Source organism: Panthera onca, chromosome E1 (genome assembly GCF_046562875.1).
Source record: "Panthera onca isolate mPanOnc1 chromosome E1, mPanOnc1 haplotype 2, whole genome shotgun sequence".
NCBI classification, from domain to species: domain Eukaryota; kingdom Metazoa; phylum Chordata; class Mammalia; order Carnivora; family Felidae; genus Panthera; species Panthera onca.
The window spans coordinates 22,655,379-22,674,596 of record NC_138352.1 but is presented as its reverse complement, the minus strand read 5'-3'; the positions used below and the strand labels follow the sequence as shown (position 1 = coordinate 22,674,596).

At 45.8% G+C, this 19,218-nt stretch overlaps 1 long non-coding RNA gene across 1 annotated transcript; it reads right to left on the bottom strand.

Annotated features, from left to right (window-relative positions):
- Positions 1–6,588: 6,588 nt before the first annotated feature.
- On the bottom strand, positions 6,589–8,852 carry LOC144614245 (uncharacterized). The gene is made up of 2 exons (XR_013551865.1): positions 8,688–8,852; positions 6,589–6,782 (listed from the first exon to the last, which is right to left on the bottom strand). It is a non-coding gene; the product is annotated as an uncharacterized LOC144614245 (long non-coding RNA).
- Between the last annotated feature and the right edge of the window lie 10,366 nt (positions 8,853–19,218).

Here is a 19,218-nt window from a genome sequence, read left to right as displayed (position 1 = left end):
ATGGGATGGGATTCCTACAGGCAGCCTTGACTGGGGGACCCCAAGAAGCCCGGGGGAGAAGGGGAGAAGGCCTGTGAGCCACAGGCAGCTTTGGTGGTGAAAAGAGTTATTTTGCAAGAGGAATCTAGAGAATCAGAATCCTGGCAGGGATCTAACGGCAGATTAAGTTGGAGAACTTTACTTTTAGGTGAAAGAAAGGAGCAGGGAGGCCTGTTTTTTTTTTTGTTTTTTTTTTTTTTTTTTCTGGAATTTGCCAAATATGCTCAGGGTGGGGGTAAGGTGGCTTCAGTTTAACTCAAAACACATTTCCTGAGTGCCTATTAAGCTCAAGACTCTACACTGAGGCTTAGCTACCAAAGGATGATACCGAGGGATGAGCAGATACAGCCCCTGACCCTGAGATGACCCTTTCCATCCCACAGGGGAATGCGAATCATATTTCTAACTCAGGATGTGAGGCACAGTGAGAGAACCACCATTGCCGAGGTAGAGACAACAGCTCCTGCTCATACTGAGTGCTAAGCCTGTGCCAGGCAGGAGGCTACGCAGTTGATGCCCATTAATTCCTTTCATGCTCACCACAACCCCCTTGTGCTACTGGGATCCTCATTTGACAACAGAGACCAGAGAGGTTAAGTTACCTGCCCAAGGAACACAGCCCAGCAGGCAACCGAGCAGAGACGTGAGTATCTGTGGTCTGTCTCCTGAGACCGAGTGCTAAATACTGAACTAACTCTCTCAGAGTATTGCTTCCGGCTGGCAGGAGTAGAGGGGTTGGGATGGTCCCAATGGCAGAGAATGTGCCCCGAGAGGCACTTGCAGGCAAGATTAGGTAATACGGGCCCTCCGAACCGTGCACGAGGGAGGGTCTCCCTCTCCACCTCCACGACCGGGACCCTAAGTGTCACACCCTAAGGCATTTAGACACAGTCTGCCTTAGAAGAAAATAAATAAATGATCAGTTGCCAAAGCCCCTTTTATTTCCGAGACCACGAATCCGCGAGGCGTAGAAAGCAAAAGCCACGGGGCCATGAGGGAGTCTGTGGTCCCTCTCCCAAGACAGAGAAAGCTGAGAGGTCAAGAGGGACGTTGTGGAAGCTTCTGTAATGGATGCAGCTGAAGAACACATTATCAAAGCTGCCACTCTCACTCTGACTTCAAGCGACGCAGCCGGTATCAGAAAGTTGTGTGTTTCTGTTACCCCTGAGCATTTTGCTTCGGGGCTCACCCTTCCAGGTGAAGCGTTACACTGACCAACTTTTTTTTTTTTTTTTTTTTTTTTTTCTCATTTATTTTTGGGACAGAGAGAGACAGAGCATGAACGGGGGAGGGGCAGAGAGAGAGGGAGACACAGAATCGGAAACAGGCTCCAGGCTCCGAGCCATCAGCCCAGAGCCCGACGCGGGGCTCGAACTCACGGACCGCGAGACCGTGACCTGGCTGAAGTCGGACGCTTAACCGACTGCACCACCCAGGCGCCCCACACTGACCAACTTTTTACGTCAGAGCATTCTGTTGGGTGTGTGGCAAGAACAAAGGTGACGTCACCTGGTTTTAGAAGCGCGGGTCCAAGCCGGTGACAGAAATGCATCGGTGAGGGCATTCTGAAGCTAAACACCCAGAAGGAAAGACACAGGAAAAAAAAAAAAAAAAAAAAAAAAAAAAGACACAGAAAAAGTAACACAGAAGATGTGACTCCCCTTCGGTGCCGTTTGGTCTGAGACCGGAGCCCTGGTTTGAGGAGGGGAAGGGAACTGTTAGGTGCTTGTTTTTCCTACTGGATCAAGGGTCCAGTACCACCATAGGGTTGACATTAGCTCTAACTCTTTATTTAGTAAAACGAAAGCTCCAGGAACATTCTGGCAGCGGGAGGCATGAGTTGGTTCCTCCAAACAGAGCCCTCTGCTATTTAGGGACTCTACAAAACAGAAAAATGTGTATTACCAAATAACTATTTAGAGAAAATATTGAGAAAAAAAAAAAAGATCTAGAGAGAACTGTTTGTTTTAATATGGTCTGTTTACAATGCATTATTACGGGACTGCAGAGAGTGTGTTAAGGGAACAAAAATGCATTTGCATATTTTCGGGGTCAAAATAGCCATGTTCAGACAGCACAGAGCAACCTCTCCTACAGTTATTTTCCTTCTCTCTCTTTTTCTGGCATTTGATAGATTCTAGAAGTTCATCTAACTTGACCTTTGGCTCAACTGCCATTATTGCTATGAAAATATACTCTCAGACGAGGCCTCTTTCTCAAGTTGGGAGACGGTTTCTCTAAGCCAAACGGTTCCCAAACTTTTATCCGCACCAGAAATTCCCAGAGGGTTGGAGAAAGGATATATAGGGTCCCCTCCCCAGATTTCCTGATTTAGGGGGCCTGGGGTGGGGACCCAAGAATTTCCTTCCTTACAGGTTCTCCGGTGATACAGCTGAGGATGATTCTAGGACCACACCCTGAGACACGCCGGCCCACGTGCGGCCCAGGACTGTGCACCAATGGACACACTGAGATGATCCGGACAGGAGAGAAAGGCCATCTGACCGTCCTCGGGAGACAGGCCTCTTCCTTCTCCTCCCGGACATGAAGCTCAATGTGATAACAGGATCTAAGACAACCCTCCTGTGCCCACGAAAGGGCAACGAAGACAGCAAGGAAAACAGAACTGAGTGAGAGATGAAGATACTCTGATTTCTGCTCGCGACACTGGCATCCCTGCTTCAAGCTGAACCCCGGCCTTACCAGGTACGTGAGTCGGGGAATTCGGTTTTTTGCTAAAGTAGGCTGCGTTATCTATCGTTGGCAAGAAAAGAATCCTGAATCGGCCACCTGTTTTCTGGACGTTTATAGCACAGGGTCCTTCTGCCTCTTCTGTTCTCCCCTCCCTCACTGCTGCCACGGGAGGGCCTCTGGGACAAAGTCATGCTCCCGAGTCTACTCTCTTCACCTAGTTTCTTTTCTCAGTAGTTAACCCAACTCAGGAACTTCTCCCACACACGCTCAGCGCTACCCAACTTTGAACTTCATTTTTCTGGCTGTAAGAATATACACATCTGTACACATGTCTGCTTCACTCCCTGGGTTGCCCACACTCTGAAGCACAACACCATGCAAATCTATGCCAAACACAGAACACTGAATATTACCTTATTCTGATGAAGTTGAAAGGCTCCAACCGTGACGCTTTGCATTCTTGAATCAATCTATTTGGTCAAAAACTAATAAAGTTAGCTTTTGAGTATCTCTGGGTTTCCTATAATTGCAGTTTTATGATTGATCCAGAGACCCTCTCATTTTATTATTATTTTTTTAATTTTAGGGAGAGAAAGAGCACGTGAGCAGGGGAGAGGGGCAGGGAGAGAGAGAGAGAACCTGAAGCAGGTTCCACCCCATCTCACGACCCTAGGATCATGACCTGAGCCCAAATTGAGAGTCAGATGCTCAACTGAATGAGCCACCCAGGCGCCCCTGAGACCCTTTTAAGCCAAACTCTATTACTAACAACATCCTGGCACATCCTAGAATTTGGGATGATTACCCTAGCAATCATGCCATATGAATAGGTATCCACGAAAGTGTAAGATCCCAAGCACAGTTATGTTATACCCTGGAGGGACTTAATTTAAATGCAGAACTCAACTGACGGCCAGTAAATCATTAAATAGGCATGTCCTTGGTGTCCACAAAATACGTGAAATTCTAAGGACGTGGTGGCATAAAAAATATCGTCCTTATCGTAAGGAAAAAGGCAATTTAATAAGAAAGACAAGACCAAAATACTAACTGGACAATTGGAAAGTAGGGAATAAAGGCACTACTGTTATTTTTTAACAATGTGCCAAAGCACATATGACCAAAGCAGCACATTCTTCAAATATTCTAGAGGCTGCCATTGTTTACGTTGTAGCCAACCCACCACCATTCATACCTGTGGCAGACACAGTTGGTGGCCTACCCCATTCACACCTCACCCGTCACCAGCACCCCCGCTTGGTTTTGGAAGGCAATGTGTTGCTACCTAGGCTGTGGATCGCGACGGGTCTGATTCACATGTGACACGCCTACCCCTTGCTTTCCCAGAACTCTTACAGATGCGATGGCAGAATGACCAAGTTCCAACCAGTGACACTAGGGCAAGAGGTGGTTGTCCTGATAAATGAGGAACACGCCAGCACAGCTCCTGGCTCGTGGGTTTTCCTCCAGCCTTGAACATAGAAAAGATGCCTGAAGACACACACCAGCCATCCCGTGACCCTGGGGCAGCCGTCACCGAGAGAAGGACCGAGAGATTTGCAGCCAACGCCAGTCCTGACATCATGGAAAAACTGAAAGCCTGAAACTTCTTAACATGTGAGAAAAAATGAATCTGTTTGCTTTAAACACCATTAAGTGGATTTTTAGATTACGTGAAGCTGAACACAATATTGTAAGTGATATAACTGCAGAGTCTTATTTTGTTATTCGGGGGCACCTGGCTGGCTCAGTCGGTTAAGCATCCCACTTCAGCTCAGGTCATGATCTCAAGGTTCGTGGGTTCGAGCCCCGCACTGGGCTCTGAGCTCACAACTCAGGAGCCTGGATTCTGCTTCGGATTCTGTGCCTCCCTCTCTCTCTGCCCCTCCCCCTCTCGTTCTCTCTCAAAAATAAAATAAAAAAGCATTCAAAAAATAATTGTCTATTCATCAGGCAGATCCAGGAAACATTCCCCAAACTTCAGTCCACATCTCTTCATGCTGTTGCCAGAACGTATATCCTGCCTCAACCTAAGGGCTGAGGGCACAGCCCTTAAAACAATTTTACAAGAAAACTTTGAGAGATGTTTTAACCCCTGGCAATTTTATGACAATGAGCAGCAGGACTGAATGGAACACCGCTCCTTAGGTTAAACTATTCGTTCATTTGAGTCTATCTCATATGTGTTATAACTAAAACCAAATGCTGATTAAAGCCATAATAGGAAGATCTATGACTGTAATTACTAATTACCTTCTTAGCTTTCCTTCAGTTTTCAAGAAAAATATTTAATTAGCTTAAAACCATCTGTAAGCGTTGCTGAGTTAAAATTCGGACTCTGGTTTATTTTATTCTCTCTCACAGCAAACGTTGAAAATCATTTTGGGGTTAACGTCCAGGAGAACCTGTGTTTTAAGCTTTCGCCGGAGATTCTAAAATTTCACCAGACGAAGCCAGTTTGATGTTCTATAGAATTTGTCACACAGTTGTGTCCTAACCTCGTGGTTCTGTTTATTAGTGCAGACACTGAATGTAGTCAGATATTTTGGAAAATGTGAAACAGATTTCACGGATATCACACCCCACACTCCCATCAGAGCTATCACCAGGGAATCATGTTTCAAATAACAAAACACAGTAAAAAAAAAAAAAAAAATCAGGGTTCTAAAGACAAAGAATAACCTTCAATAATTTCTGGAGGCAGTAGGGTCGTATGGAAGCCTTCAAACAACCAGAAAAAATAGCGGGGTGTTCATCTGATCACAAGGCACAGGATGACAGGGCGCAAAATTAAAAGAAGAAACTTTGGAAGAAATGAATAAACATGACTGCGTTACGAAAATATTTAAATTTCTGTGTAGCGAAAATTAAGAATGAATAAGAAACTAGGAAACCAGCGTGTAATAAATCATTAGATGAAAACAACAACAACAACCACCCCACGATATGGTATTATAATCGAGGAAAGAACCAGGCAAGGCCACGACTGTGAATTTTAGCTGAGAAGAAGAAATACAAGTTACCAACCAGCATCTGCTTCATAAATGCCAAACACCGGGGTAAAGGAGCCAACAAGGAGCTCCACCATGTACAGCAGATGGAAACGATTAAGGTATAAGAGGTTTAGATAACACCAGCTGATGCATGGAAGGGTTGCATCACTGTAGTGCACACCTGAAACGAATACGACCCTGAACCAACTGCAATTAAGATTAAAAACAACAACAAAAAAAATTTAAGGTATAAAAATCTTATTTAAATTACATAGTTAACTACTGGAAGAACTAAGAAAAATAATACAGCAGTCCCCACTGACCCATGGGGAATCTTTCCCCAAGTCCCCTCCCCACCCAGGGGACGCCGGAAACCGCGGAGAGCATCGAACCCAACACGTACTACGTGTCTTCCCATCGGGACATACCTGTGATGAACTTGAACTTACACATCAGGCGCAGTAAGAGATTATCAACAGTGGTAATGAAATAGAACGCTGGGGCGCCTGGGTGGCTCAGTCCTGTTAAGCAACCGACTCTGGGTCTGGGCTCAGGTCATGATCTCGCGGTTTCTGAGATCGAGCCCCCCCCCCCCCCCCCCAGCAGTGGGCTCCCAGCATGGAGCCTGCTTGGGATTCTCTCTCTCTCTCTCTCTCTCTCTCTCTCTCTCTCTCTCTCTCTCCCTCCCTGCCCTTCCCACATGTGCATGCATGCGGGTGCACTCTGCTCCCTCTCTCTCAAATAAATAAATAGGCTTAAAAAAACAAAACCCTTAGAACAATTGGCTGTTAAAAAAAAAAGAAAGAAAAAAGTTGTGTGAATGCGGCCTCTCTCTCAAAACACCTCATTGGACTGTACTCACCTTCCTCTGGTGACGGCGCAGGATGACATCCCCTCGTCTCCTCTCGGGGCTGAGATGACGTCAGGTAAACGACCAGGCGTCCCGACGGAGCTTTAGGCCCCTATTGACCGTCTGCAGATTCGTCAGAAGGAGGATCCGCGGCTTCCGGTTGGCAGTGACCCGAACCCACGGAAGGGAAAGTGCGGACAGCGAATCTGCAGATAAGGGTGAATTTGTGTATAATCCACTGTGCTTGGGGCGGGGGGCGTCGCAGGACAGGAGAGAAAGACGGGATGAGTGACAATGAATGATCGCTGTCCTCAACAGGAGCCAAAAGCTACTCTCTAAAGAAAGAATTAAATATGTAATGTAAAAGTATGGTTCTAAAAACAAGCGATGGAAAAACAACAGAGAAATGGATTCGAATGATCAGAAGGAAAACACACACAAACCCATGCAAAAAAAAAAAAACTTAAAAAGCAAGAATAGAAAACAAAACAAAAAGCAAAAGATTTTAAAAGAGAAGCAAGCTCTCCCCCGCCCCCCATTATTCTCTCAGAATAAGGAAAAATGCATTCAGTAAAAGATTTTAATTTACCTCCCTCGGTTAGGGACATATGAAGTGGACAAAAAAAAGAAAAAAAAAATTACTAAGGATATGGATAACATAACGGTAACAATAGAAAGCTAAGACAGACCTAATTGCCAAATGTCCAATTCCATCATGTAGAAACAGGAAATGGATATTTGGAAAGACTCGCAAAAACTGACCACAAAATAGCCCACATTGAAATCCTCATCAAATTCCAAAATGTATGGAAGAAGTACTTAGGCCCTCAGACTTCAGTGCAATGAGAGGAAAGTTAGCACAATTAAAATACTACCAAGCCACGGGGCGCCTGGGTGGCGCAGTCGGTTAAGCGTCCGACTTCAGCCAGGTCACGATCTCGCGGTCCGTGAGTTCGAGCCCCGCGTCGGGCTCTGGGCTGATGGCTCGGAGCCTGGAGCCTGTTTCCGATTCTGTGTCTCCCTCTCTCTCTGCCCCTCCCCCGTTCATGCTCTGTCTCTCTCTGTCCCAAAAATAAATAAAAAACGTTGAAAAAAAAAAATTTAAAAAAAAAAAAAAATACTACCAAGCCACGTGTTTTTGTCGGGGTTTCCCCAAAAGCAGAATCTGAGAGGAAGACTGAGGCACATAGCTTATTTGGGAGACAGGACAAAAGGAAGGAAGAGGGGAAAGAGAGACAAAATTAGCATGTGAAATGAGGGAAATAGGAGATCTCAGATTTGCTGAGGACCCTCTAGGAAATCATGAAGAATGTACCTCCGAAGTTTCCCATCCAGGGAAGATGAGCTGGGTGTTTATCACTGACTCCTGTCCCTCATCACTTGCAGGCAGCTCCAGAGAATATTCTCTCTGGCATTGCCAGCTGTCCTGCATGCCCTGGGCCGCTAAAGGAGAAGTTCCTTTAGGCAGAGAAGGGGAAAGCTGTGGCCGGCGTCCCAGCTGGAAAGCTCCCGATATGCACACCTGTCCCCCAAGTAAACACAGAGGGAGGCAGAGGGGCTACGTACCGGACACAGCAGAAGGGGACTCCCCATGAGTCCTGCCTTTGTATAACTCCCTCCCCTCGAGTACTGGTGGAACCCGAGTAGACTCCAACCAACACAACACCACAAGGGGATGGGAAGCCACTCTCACGCTGAGGTTTGGTTAGGTTACGTTTTATGAAAAAAGATGAAGGGGGTTGCAGGTATAATTAAAGTCCCAGGTTAGTTGGTTTTGATTTAGTCCAAAGCGACATTATCTTGGGTGGCTCTGACTTAGTAAGGTGAACATTTTTTTTTAAGTTGCTTTCTTTATTTTGAGAGAGATAGATTGAGCACAAGCAAGGGGAGGGGCAGAGAGAGAGAGAGAGAGAGAGAGAGAGAGAATGAATCCTAAGTAGGGTCCACACCAGCAGCACAAAGCCAGACCGCAGGAAACTGTGAGATCACTACCTGAGCCGAAATCAAGAGTCGAACGCTTGACTGAGCCACCCAGGTGCCTCTAGGAAGGTGAAAAATCCTTAAAAGGGTAGCTGCCCCATCCCAAGGGCAGAAAGAAGTCCCTGGCTGACCTTGAAGAAGCAAAAGCAAAGTTGTAAAGTGTCTAGAAGGTGAGCTCTCTGCCAGCTGACACGGTGACTGTGGCCTTGTCAGACCTCAACAGGGATCAAGGTCTGAACTCCTGAGCCACAAAGGCTGTGATGTAACAGTACCTGTTGCTTTAGGTCACTAAGTTTGTGGCGATTTATCACACAGCACAGAAAACTCATATGGGATGTGTGGTATCTGCAGCAACTTTTTCATTAGAGAATACGTCCTATCACCTGACCCTCGGGTCTAGGAGTCACCAAAAGTGGAAGTGCAGATCACAGATGTTAACAGCAGTGAAAACAGTGGGGCGCCTGGGTGGCTCAGTCGGTTGAGCGTCTGGCTTCGGCTCAGGTCATGATCTCGTGGTTCATGAGTTCAAACCCCACATCAGGCGCTGTGCTCACAGCTCAGAGCCTGGAGCCTGCTTCAAATTCTGTGTCTTCTTCTCTCGCTCTCTGTCCCTCCCCCACTCGTGCTCGCTCTCTCGCTCTCTCTCAAAAATGAATAAACATTAAAGAATTAAAAAACAAAAGAAAATCTGAATGGAAAAATACCATAAACAAACTCAGAAGACATACGATCTAGCAAGATTACAACGACACGTACCCCGTGTCCCAGCAATCCAACTCGCTTATATATGAAATGACGTATGAAATGATGCAGTCAATTCACATCGACATTCCATTCAATGAATGTTTGTTAACAGCCTACTATGTGTCAGTCCTGTTCTTATTGCCGAAGATAAAGCAGGGAAAAAAATCCTTCCTCTACTCAAGGAAGGAAGTAATTTTGTCTTGAAGGAAGGAAATAACTCTGGGTAAAGGAAAACCATAAAAAAATTAAAAAGACCAAGGGGCGCCTGGGTGGCTCAGTTGGTTAAGCGGCCAACTTCAGCTCAGGTCATGATCTCACAGTCCGCGGGTTCAAGCCCTGCGTCAGGCTCTGTGCTGACAGCTCAGAGCCTGGAGCCTGCCTTGGAGCCTGCCTGTGTCTCCCTCTCTCTCTTCCCCTCCCCTGCTCACACTTTCTCTCTCACTCTCTCTCTCAAAAATGAATGTGTTAAAAAAATTTTAAAAAATAAGAGACCAATAAAATAAATTCTGGTTCATACATACCTTGGTATACTATAATGTTATTTTAGAAAGTTGGGGCACCTGGGTGTCTCAGTCAGTTAAGCAGCCAACTTCAGCTCAGGTCATGATCTCACAGTCCATGAGTTTGAGCCCCGCGTCGGACTCTGTGCTGATAGCTCAGAGCCTGGAGCCTGCTTTGGATTCTGTGTTTCCCTCTCTTTCTGCTTCTGCCCTGCTTGCACTCTGTCTCTCTGTCTCTCTCTCAAAAATGAATAAAAAACATTTAAAAAAGTGAAAGTGAGGCAGCACTGTATGTATTGATATAAAAGATAGAGCAAGGAAAACAAACAAGATGTAAAAGCATATGCCTAATAATTGCTGTTTTTGTAAAAAAAAAAAAAAAAAAAAAAAACACAACACACACACACAAAATTCTCCATACACACACACACACACACACACACACAGGACACACAAACACACAGAAGCTAGTCTCTGGGTGTCTGGGAAATCAGGGTGGGAAGGAGACATATTCTGCTACATATCCTTTTATACCTTTGGAATTATTTTCCATGATATGTATTAAATATAAAATAATGCATGAGACTTATTACCAAACACATAAACAAATAGAAATGGCTGGGTGTATATGCCCCAACTAGTGTTACATCCGAGTGTACTATTATACTAAATAATAGCAAGTTTTAAAACTATAAAGAAGAGGGAACGTAAGTCTACAAGTATAGAAAGCGTTCTGTGTTTCTTCTTAAATTCGTGCTTGCAAAATTCCCGTTCAACTCCTAGCCACGTGTTTGGGTTGATTCTCTGATCTTCCTTAGGTCAATGTATTTTCAGGATCCATGTGACGAAGTGCAGTCATAGCCCACACAAGGCCACTTCATTGTCACCATGGGGCTCCAGTAGAGCTCAGCGTCCCGGGCTCTTTATTTTTCCCCTGTGTCTCAAAATGACCAGAGTAGACTTGGGAGCCACCTGGGCTCCTCCACTATTTCCAAAACCTGCTGGATTACCTTCTTCCCCGTAGACCAGCCCCTTCCCTAGCTCTCTAATAAGTTTTTAGCAACGTCATTAGGACTCTGTCTATTTCTAGTGAGTCCTTAATAATCATCAGATAAATCGCTCTTATGGACTGAATGTGTCTCCCCCAAAATTCACACGGCGAAACCATACCCCAATGTCATCGTATCAGGAGATGGGGCTTTGGGGGAGGTAGTTAGGGTTAGATGAGGTCATGAGGGTGGGGCCCGCACAACAGGAGTAGTGTCCTTATAAGAAGAGACCCCAGGGAGACCTGGGTGGCTCAGTCAGTTAAGCATCCCACTTGGGCTCAGGTCATGATCTTGTGGTCTGTGAGTTCGAGCCCCACATCAGGCTCTGTGCTGACAGCTCGGAGCCTGGAGCCTGCTTCGGATTCTGTGTCTCCCTCTCTCTCTGCCCCTCCCCCACTCTCTCTCTCTCTCTCTCTCTCTCTCTCTCTCTCTCTCTGAAAAATGAATAAACGTTAAAAAAATGCTCCCTGTTTCCCCCACAAAAGGACACAAGACAAAAGGTCATGTGACAAGAGGTCACGTGATCACATAGGAAGAAGGCAGGTGCCTACCGGCCAAGAGAATTTTCAGAACGAAACCTACCTTGCCAGCACCTTCCTCTTCTCAGGCTCCAGAAGTATGAGAAACAGATTTCTGTTGTTGAATCCACCCTGTCTGTGGTATTGTGTTAAGGCACCCTGAGCTCACAAATACAAACATTTTCACTAATTTCACCACGTAACTGTCCAGAGGGGCCAGGCCATTTTGAAACACTGGAGAAAGTGTCGTGATGGTCGCACAGCAGTGTAAGTGAATTTAATGCCACTGAACTATACCCTTAAAAGTGGTAAAAATGGTAACTTTTGTTATTTATTTTTGTGTCACAAAAAAGAAAAAAGGCATCAAACTCATTTTCTCATTTTAAACGCAGTTACCCCACCCCCGACTTGCCCAAAAGACAAACATGTCTACAGCCTCCCTGTGGAAAAGGATACTATAGGAAAGATGCTCATCACATAGTTATTTAATGTTTGAAAATAGAACTTTGACAAAAAAAAAAATGTAGGCATGGGGGTTGCAGGGTAAATGAACCGTCACACTGTAAGTTAATAACCCCCAGGAATCCTGGAGGCTATTTTAAAACATGGTATTAAGAGCCCTGGAAGAATCTGTGATGAAGATGAAAAAATACTAGACCCTTGGAAAACAAAATTCCCAACTCGTCAGCTCCCAAAGGCAACGATGCTCCATCAGTCCCAGGCTTTGGAAACATAAGGAGAGAGAGAGAGAAAAGGAATGTCTGGACATGGAGAGTTAGCAGTAGAAATTGGAGGAGCAGGCAGGACATAAAGAGCGTCCGAGAGAAAATTCGCCTCCTGGAGCCTTACTGCCCCTAGCTTGCCAGGGTCCACTTGAAATGAACTGGCCGAAGGCTGGATACCTTGACCTTTCAAGTGACTTACTGCATCAGGTGTTTCTATGTTTAATATGGATACTTTCCCATTCTTTATGGCACACACGTGCCCTGGGATGTCAGAGATCCTAGCCCCTGATGAAAATATTTATTCCGCAACGCGTCCTTCTCTGTATCATTGCTTCCGAGAGGTAGACTGGGGGAGTATGCAGTTCAGAGAGCAGACGGAGGGCCACACTTGCCCTGCAGTCCCCAGAGGGCTGGGTGGCTACCGTGCAATCCGTACTGGGGACATTTGGAGTACAAGTCGTTGTTGGTGCTGTGATCTCTGGCAGGACATCGGCTTCTCTGGACCGCAGGGTCCCCAGCTCTGAAATGTGGATGATACTGAATGGTGCCCCGCCCCTGTTGTGTGGTTAGGAGGATTCCGTGAGCCGATGTGCTTAGGAAGAGAATATCCTGAACTATCCATCTTTGTGCCTCCCTTTCTCCCACACTGCCCCCCCTCCCCCTGCCCCGCAGTGGTCAGCCACCAAGGGAAACCGCACTGTTACAAAAATGAGGACCAGACACCGTCAATGTTTGCAATATTGGTTTCCAGGCCAGGTGGCTTCAGGAAGCCTTGCTTGGGGTAGGGGAGGTCGGTAGGAAGGAGGAGGGTTGTGTCAACAGGGAAGAGCTTTGGACAACGCACACGTGGGCAAGGCATGGGAGATACTGGTAGACAAGACCATCCTAAGCTGGTCCGGCATCCAGGCGAAGTTGGATCCCTGTTATCAGGTCTGGTGGGTGAGGACAGGTGCGATGAATTTCCCATTCCTTACCACCTCCCTACCAGTTCTGAGTCGGAGAATTCCAGAAGCATGCTCCCGACAGGTCCTGCAGACAGAGGAAGCAGGAAGCCCCACTCTGAAGTGGAGAGGCGGGGCTGGTGAGTACAGGCTTTAAGTGCCACCCAGTCAACACAAACTTCACGGCTGGTTGGTTCCTTCCTTCCACCTCGCTTGTGCAAGGTTCGCAGACTGTTACACCCCTTCTCATTAATCATAGAACTGAAGTGCTACTAACTTCAGCAATCTGAAACGATGTCCGGGGGCGCCTGGGTGGCTCAGTCCGTTAAGCACCTGACTCTGGATCTCCGCTCAGGTCATGATCTCACGGTTTGTGAGTTCGAGCCCTGCATCAGGCTCTGTGCTGACAGTGCAGGCCCCTGCTTGGGATTCTCTCTCTCCCCCCCTCTCTCTCTCTGCCCCTCCCCCCATTTGTGCTGTCTCTGTCTCTCTCAAAATAAATAAAGTTTTGGGGCGCCTGGGTGGCTCAGTCGGTTAAGCGTCCGACTTCAGCTCAGGTCATGATCTCACAGTTCGTGGGTTCAAGCCCCGCGTCGGGCTTTGTGCTGACAGCTCAGAGCCTGGAGCCTGCTTTGGATTCTGTGTCTCCCTCTCTCTCTGTCCCTCCCCTGATCACACTCTGTCTCTCTCTCCTTCGAAAATAAATAAACATTAAAAACAATTTTTTTAAGTAATAAAAAAAGGGGGCGCCTGGGTGGCTCAGTCAGTTAAGCGTCCGACTTCAGCTCAGGTCATGATCTCACAGTTCATGGGTTCGAGCCCTGTGTCGGGTTCTGTGCTGACAGCTCGGAGCCTGGAGCCTGCTTCAGATTCTGTGTCTCCCTCTCTCTCTGCCCCTCTGCTGCTCATGCTCTGTCTCTCTCTGTCTCAAAAATAAATGAAAACATTTAAAAAAATTTTTAAATAAATAAATAAATAAATAAATAAAAATAAAAAATAATAAAATGACATCCAACGATGCTTTGTGTCATCTAGACAAACCTACTATTGATTCTGACTCAAAGCCTTCACCAGCTGATTAGCCACCCTGAGGGCGGTTGAATAGCAATAATTTGCTCTGACATGTCACAATACTCATGCAAAAGTATTTTAGTCCAATAATACTAATAATAAAGCCACTGCTTAGACGGAATGGCTGGATGAAAGGACAAAATAGTCATTAAAAAGCTATCATCCATTAAATGCTCCCCACATGGTAAGTATTACGCAACCCATCTACTGTATCTTATTTAATAACTGCAACAACCCTGAACTGTGAACTGTGTGGGTTTATCTCCGTTTTACAACTGAGGAAACTGAGGCATGGAGAGTAAGTAACAACCCCCAAGGTCACCTAATCAACTGGAACTAGAGCCATGATTCAAATCTAGGCATGCTTGACACGATTCAAGGCAAGAAAGGCATTTTTGCGTCTAAAACCGAGCAGCTTGGATTTAGATCCTTGACCACCTCATCTACAGAGGAAACGCATTTTTCCACCCTAAGTAGAAAAATGTGCAGAAATCTCCAGTATCTCAGGTATGAGAGGTTGAGGGCAATTGAAAGGGTGATTCAGAAATGCAGACTTTGGAGGGAACCTGGATGGCTCAGTTAAGCGTTTGACTCTTGGTTCTGGCTCAGGTCAGGATCTCAGGGTTTCATGGGCTTGAGCCCTGCCTCGGGCTCCATGCTAGTGGCATAGAGCCTGCTTGGGATTCTCTCTCTCCCCTCTCTCTCTGCCCTCCCCCCCCCCACCCTTGGCACTGTCTCTGTCTCTCTCAAGTAAAATTTTAAAGGGATTAAAAAAAAAAAGAAATGCAGACTTTGGGAGTTTAAAGGTCTCCCATTTTACAGGAAGCTGGAGAAATGGGAGGGAAATACCAACGATGCAGAAGAAACTGGCAAAGCTTCAGGACCAACCAGGTAAATGAGTGTATTTTCAACATGTTTTGTTTCCAACTGCCTCTGGCAATTGAATGCCTGTCACGGCGTGATGATTGGGGGACACACTTTTCTCCCCTGTCCACTGAGGATAGAGACGAAGACTAGTTGTTCATTATGTGCCGCATGGGACAACTACGAGAAAAGAAAACAAACGAAGAAATCCAGAAGAAATGATTGCATGCATTCAATCGAAAGGTAAGTGGCATCTACCACAGTCAGGTGATGCCAGAATTTCCCACCTACACGGCAGTGTATTAAATGCATTGACAGGTCTAAACACCCAGCAAGTAGAAGGACATAGGACGGACACTCCCCCTGAGCCTGAGTGGGGCAAGGATCGTGGGAGAGATGATCCTTGAGTAATCCTTGAAGAATGTGCAGGGGTCAACAGGTGAGGGGGGAGGGCCCGTGAATGAAACATACTACAGGATGTGGGAAGAAGATGATGGCCATAATACAGACTGGCCCAGAAACTGACACGCCCTGGGTTCAAATCTAGAAAGTGTAAGCTATGGGGCTGGAGAGGGTGGGTTGGGGACCTGGTCGTGGAAAGATCTCATACTTATGTGCCATTTCTGCAAGCCTACATTTCTTAGGAACAAAAAGAGCCTGCCCTAGGGGTTGAGGGAAATTAGGTGTTTATGATTAATACTCAGTTGAGGCTCCCTCTCTCCATGGACTTAGAAGTCCAGCGAAGGAGCATCAGGAAAGGACGTACCTTTAGACCTGTCTGCTGTGCTGATGCCCAGAGAAAACTCAGTGAGACCATAAGGTGTTCAGAGGGTATCTTTCAGGGTTCAATGACTTCCTGCCAAGAAAGCCCATGGCACTCTTTAACGCACTAGAGTGTTTCTGTGCAGGGATTATAAATCATGGAGGCTGGGGTGGGGGGGGGGGCATTTCTCTCCAACTCACCCACCACGGTGCCCAGCCCTGTGCAAGCCTGCAATTGGGCACAGCCATGCTGATGGTAACGACCAAGCCGAGTGGACAGTGAGTAAATCAATTCGCATTAAAATCTGAGGTTTCTTTCTTGTTTTTAATCCTCTGCTAACTGCCCCGAGGAACAGATGTTGTTATTCTGAGCCTGGCATATTATAGGAATGACTTAACAGCGTCCTTGCCAGCTCATTGTGTTTGGGGTTTGAAGGCTTTGCACTGTTTCCTTTTCTTCTTTTGATTAAAACGTTGTGCCAAAAACCATATAGAAATCAGAGACCACGAGCCCTCCAAAACACTGACTTTGCAGGAGCACAGAAGTTTCTCTGAATAGCAGTGCCTACTCTCTCTCTGCGTTGCCCCCCTCCCCCTTCCTTAGAGCTGGCTCCTACCTTGTTCTCCTCTGGTGCAACTTGGTGTTGCTGTGCCTAACTGGCAATGACAAGGGTCACATAAGTGGGGAGGGGGGGCTGGACTGCTACACCACAGCAGCCTGGAAGTATGGGGCCCAGGTACGCTTCTCAGCAGAGAGCTTCTGTTTGTGTAGGAAACACCAAGGACTCTCAGGCTCTGTATAACCCCTGCCGTTTTCTAGAAACATGCAGCCCTCTCAGGCCACCTTAGGCATTCCCAGTTTTAACACAGATGCAAGCAGTGTATTTCTGCACCGAAAGAAAAAAGGAAATCAACCACGCTGGCATAATATATAATTGGGCACGGACAGCTCGGCTGGGAGGGTGACATTAGGGAATGGTGGAGACTGGGCTGAACCATAGTGAGTTTCTTGTCTGAAGTGGGCAACCGCCATCCCTCATTAGCCAGGTTTTGCTTGGTGGGACTTGCATGTCGATGGTGCATTAACAGACTTTCCCATTGTTTTTGGAGAGAAGCCAACATTTTGTATTTTTAGGGGAAATGTGCTGGATTTTAAATGCTGAGTTTTTTGTTTTTCTGTTTTTTGTTTTGTTTTGTTTTGTTTTTTGTTTTACTGGGAAGAAACAGACAAGATGGCTATGGGCTGGAGTCGGCCTCCGGGTCTCTGATGTTTTAGTTATAACCCACATCCACCCTGCCATTTTGCAGATGAGAAAACTGGGGTCTGGAGAGATGGATGGATCTTGCAGTTCCAGAATGAGCAGGAAGCAAGCAAGAACAGAGCAAGCACCCTGGTTAGGGTCCTGCCCCTCAGTACTGTCTTTTCCCAGCCACTACTATTGAGTGACTATTCCTACACATATTATATACCCTACCCTGTAGTATAGCCCCTTCACGTATATATGTTTTGTATTGTCTATTGTTCCTAAAATGGTGTTGGGTGCATAGTACATGTTCACAGCTAATGCTTGGATGGCAGAGGGATGGAGGGATAAACGGGTGAGTGGATGGATAGATTGGTGAAAGAATAAAGGAAGAAAGGAAATAGCAGTTTCTTGATCATGAGTATCACTCAGCCAGTGGAAATGGATTGACACAGGAATGGGGAACCCTTGGGGCATCTGAGTGGCTCAGTCAGTTAAGTGTCCAACCCTTGATCTTGGCTCAGGTCATGATATCACAGTTCGTGGGTTCGAGCTCTGCCTTGGGCTCTGTGCTGATGGCACAGAGCCTGCTTGGGATTCTGTCTCTCCTTCTCTCTGCCCCTCACCTGCTTGCGTTCTCTCTCTCTCTCTCAAAATAAATAAATAAACTTTAATTTTTTAAAAAAATGGAATTGGGATGGGGCACCTGGGTGGCTCGGTTGGTTAAGTGTCCGACTTTGGCTCAGGTCACGATCTCGCGGTCCATGAGTTCGAGCCCCGCATCGGGCTCTGTGCTGACAGCTCAGAGCCTGGAGCCTGTTTCGGATTCTGTGTCTCCCTCTCTCTGACCCTCCCCTGTTCATGCTCTGTCTCTCTCTGTCTCAAAAATAAATAAATGTTAAAAAAATAAAAAAATTTAATTTAATTTAATTTAAAAAAGGAATTGGGAAACCTTAAATTCTGGGTTATTTTTATCAGTTTACTATCAGCTTCATTCAACCAAATTAAGTGATATTCATAGAGTTTCGTCAGAATCCATATCTGTCCCGACCCCTTCCCCCACCCCAAGCATGAAATGACTGTGATTCATTAGTGCATAAGATGATGTACACAGTATGTTTACTGTAACCATGTTCGAGGGAAAACACTAGAAACAAAGTGAATACAGCTCAATAGAAGAATGTATATACCATATTACATCTACACAGTAGATAAAAATACACAACCAATGAAAATAAGAAACTAGAGTGATCCCTTTGACTTGGAGGGACTTCCATAAGGCATAACTGAGTGAAAGAAAATCAAGACACCTGGGGCTCCTGGGTGGCTCAGCCGGTTAAGCCTCTGACTTTGGCTCAGTCATGATCTCGTGGTTCATGAGTTTGAGCCCCACATTGCCTCTGTGCTGACAGCTCAGAGCCTGGAGCCTGTTTCCGATTCTGTGTCTCCCTCTCTCTCTGCCCCTCCCCCGTTCATGCTCTGTCTCTCTCTGTCTCAAAAATAAATAAAATTTAAAAATATATTATTTAAAGAAAGAAAATCAAGATGCAGAAAAGTGTGTATACTGGTATACCAATTTTTTATTTTATTTATTTATTTAGTTACATGTATTTATTTTTGAGAGACAGAGTGAGACAAAGTGAGAGTGGGGAAGGGACAGAGAGAGAGAGAGGGAGACACAGAATCTGAAGCAGGCTCCAGGCTCCGAGCTGTCAGCACAGAGCCTGACGTGGGGCTCAAACCCACAAACTGTGAGATCATGACCTGAGCTGGAGTCAGATGCTCAACCGACTGAACCACCCAGGCACCCCACCAATTTTTTAAAATCCAACCCCCTAATATACGTATGTGTTTATTTGTGTGTGTGTGTGTGTGTGTGTGTGTGTGTATAATCTGTTTTGAATTATATGTGTACAGAGAAAATATGACATGTATGCATTAATTTGTTAATATAGATTACTTCGTTGTGAGAGGCTAACAAAGGCAAGAGGGTGCAAAAAAGTAAAAGCAAAAAAAAAAAAATTCTTTTCCAGCCACTGAAGAAGAAAAGGGACCAGAAAAATGAGATCCGTTACAAAGTATAATGAAATTTAGATTGTTTTTGTCATACATCTGAACAGAGTCCTGTACACTCTGACCCAGCTTTTTATTTTCAGGCAATCAACCTACGTCATTCTATTTTATGTTAAAGATGCAGCGAGAAAGTCACATAGATAATGGGCCATGCTAATAGGACTTTATTTT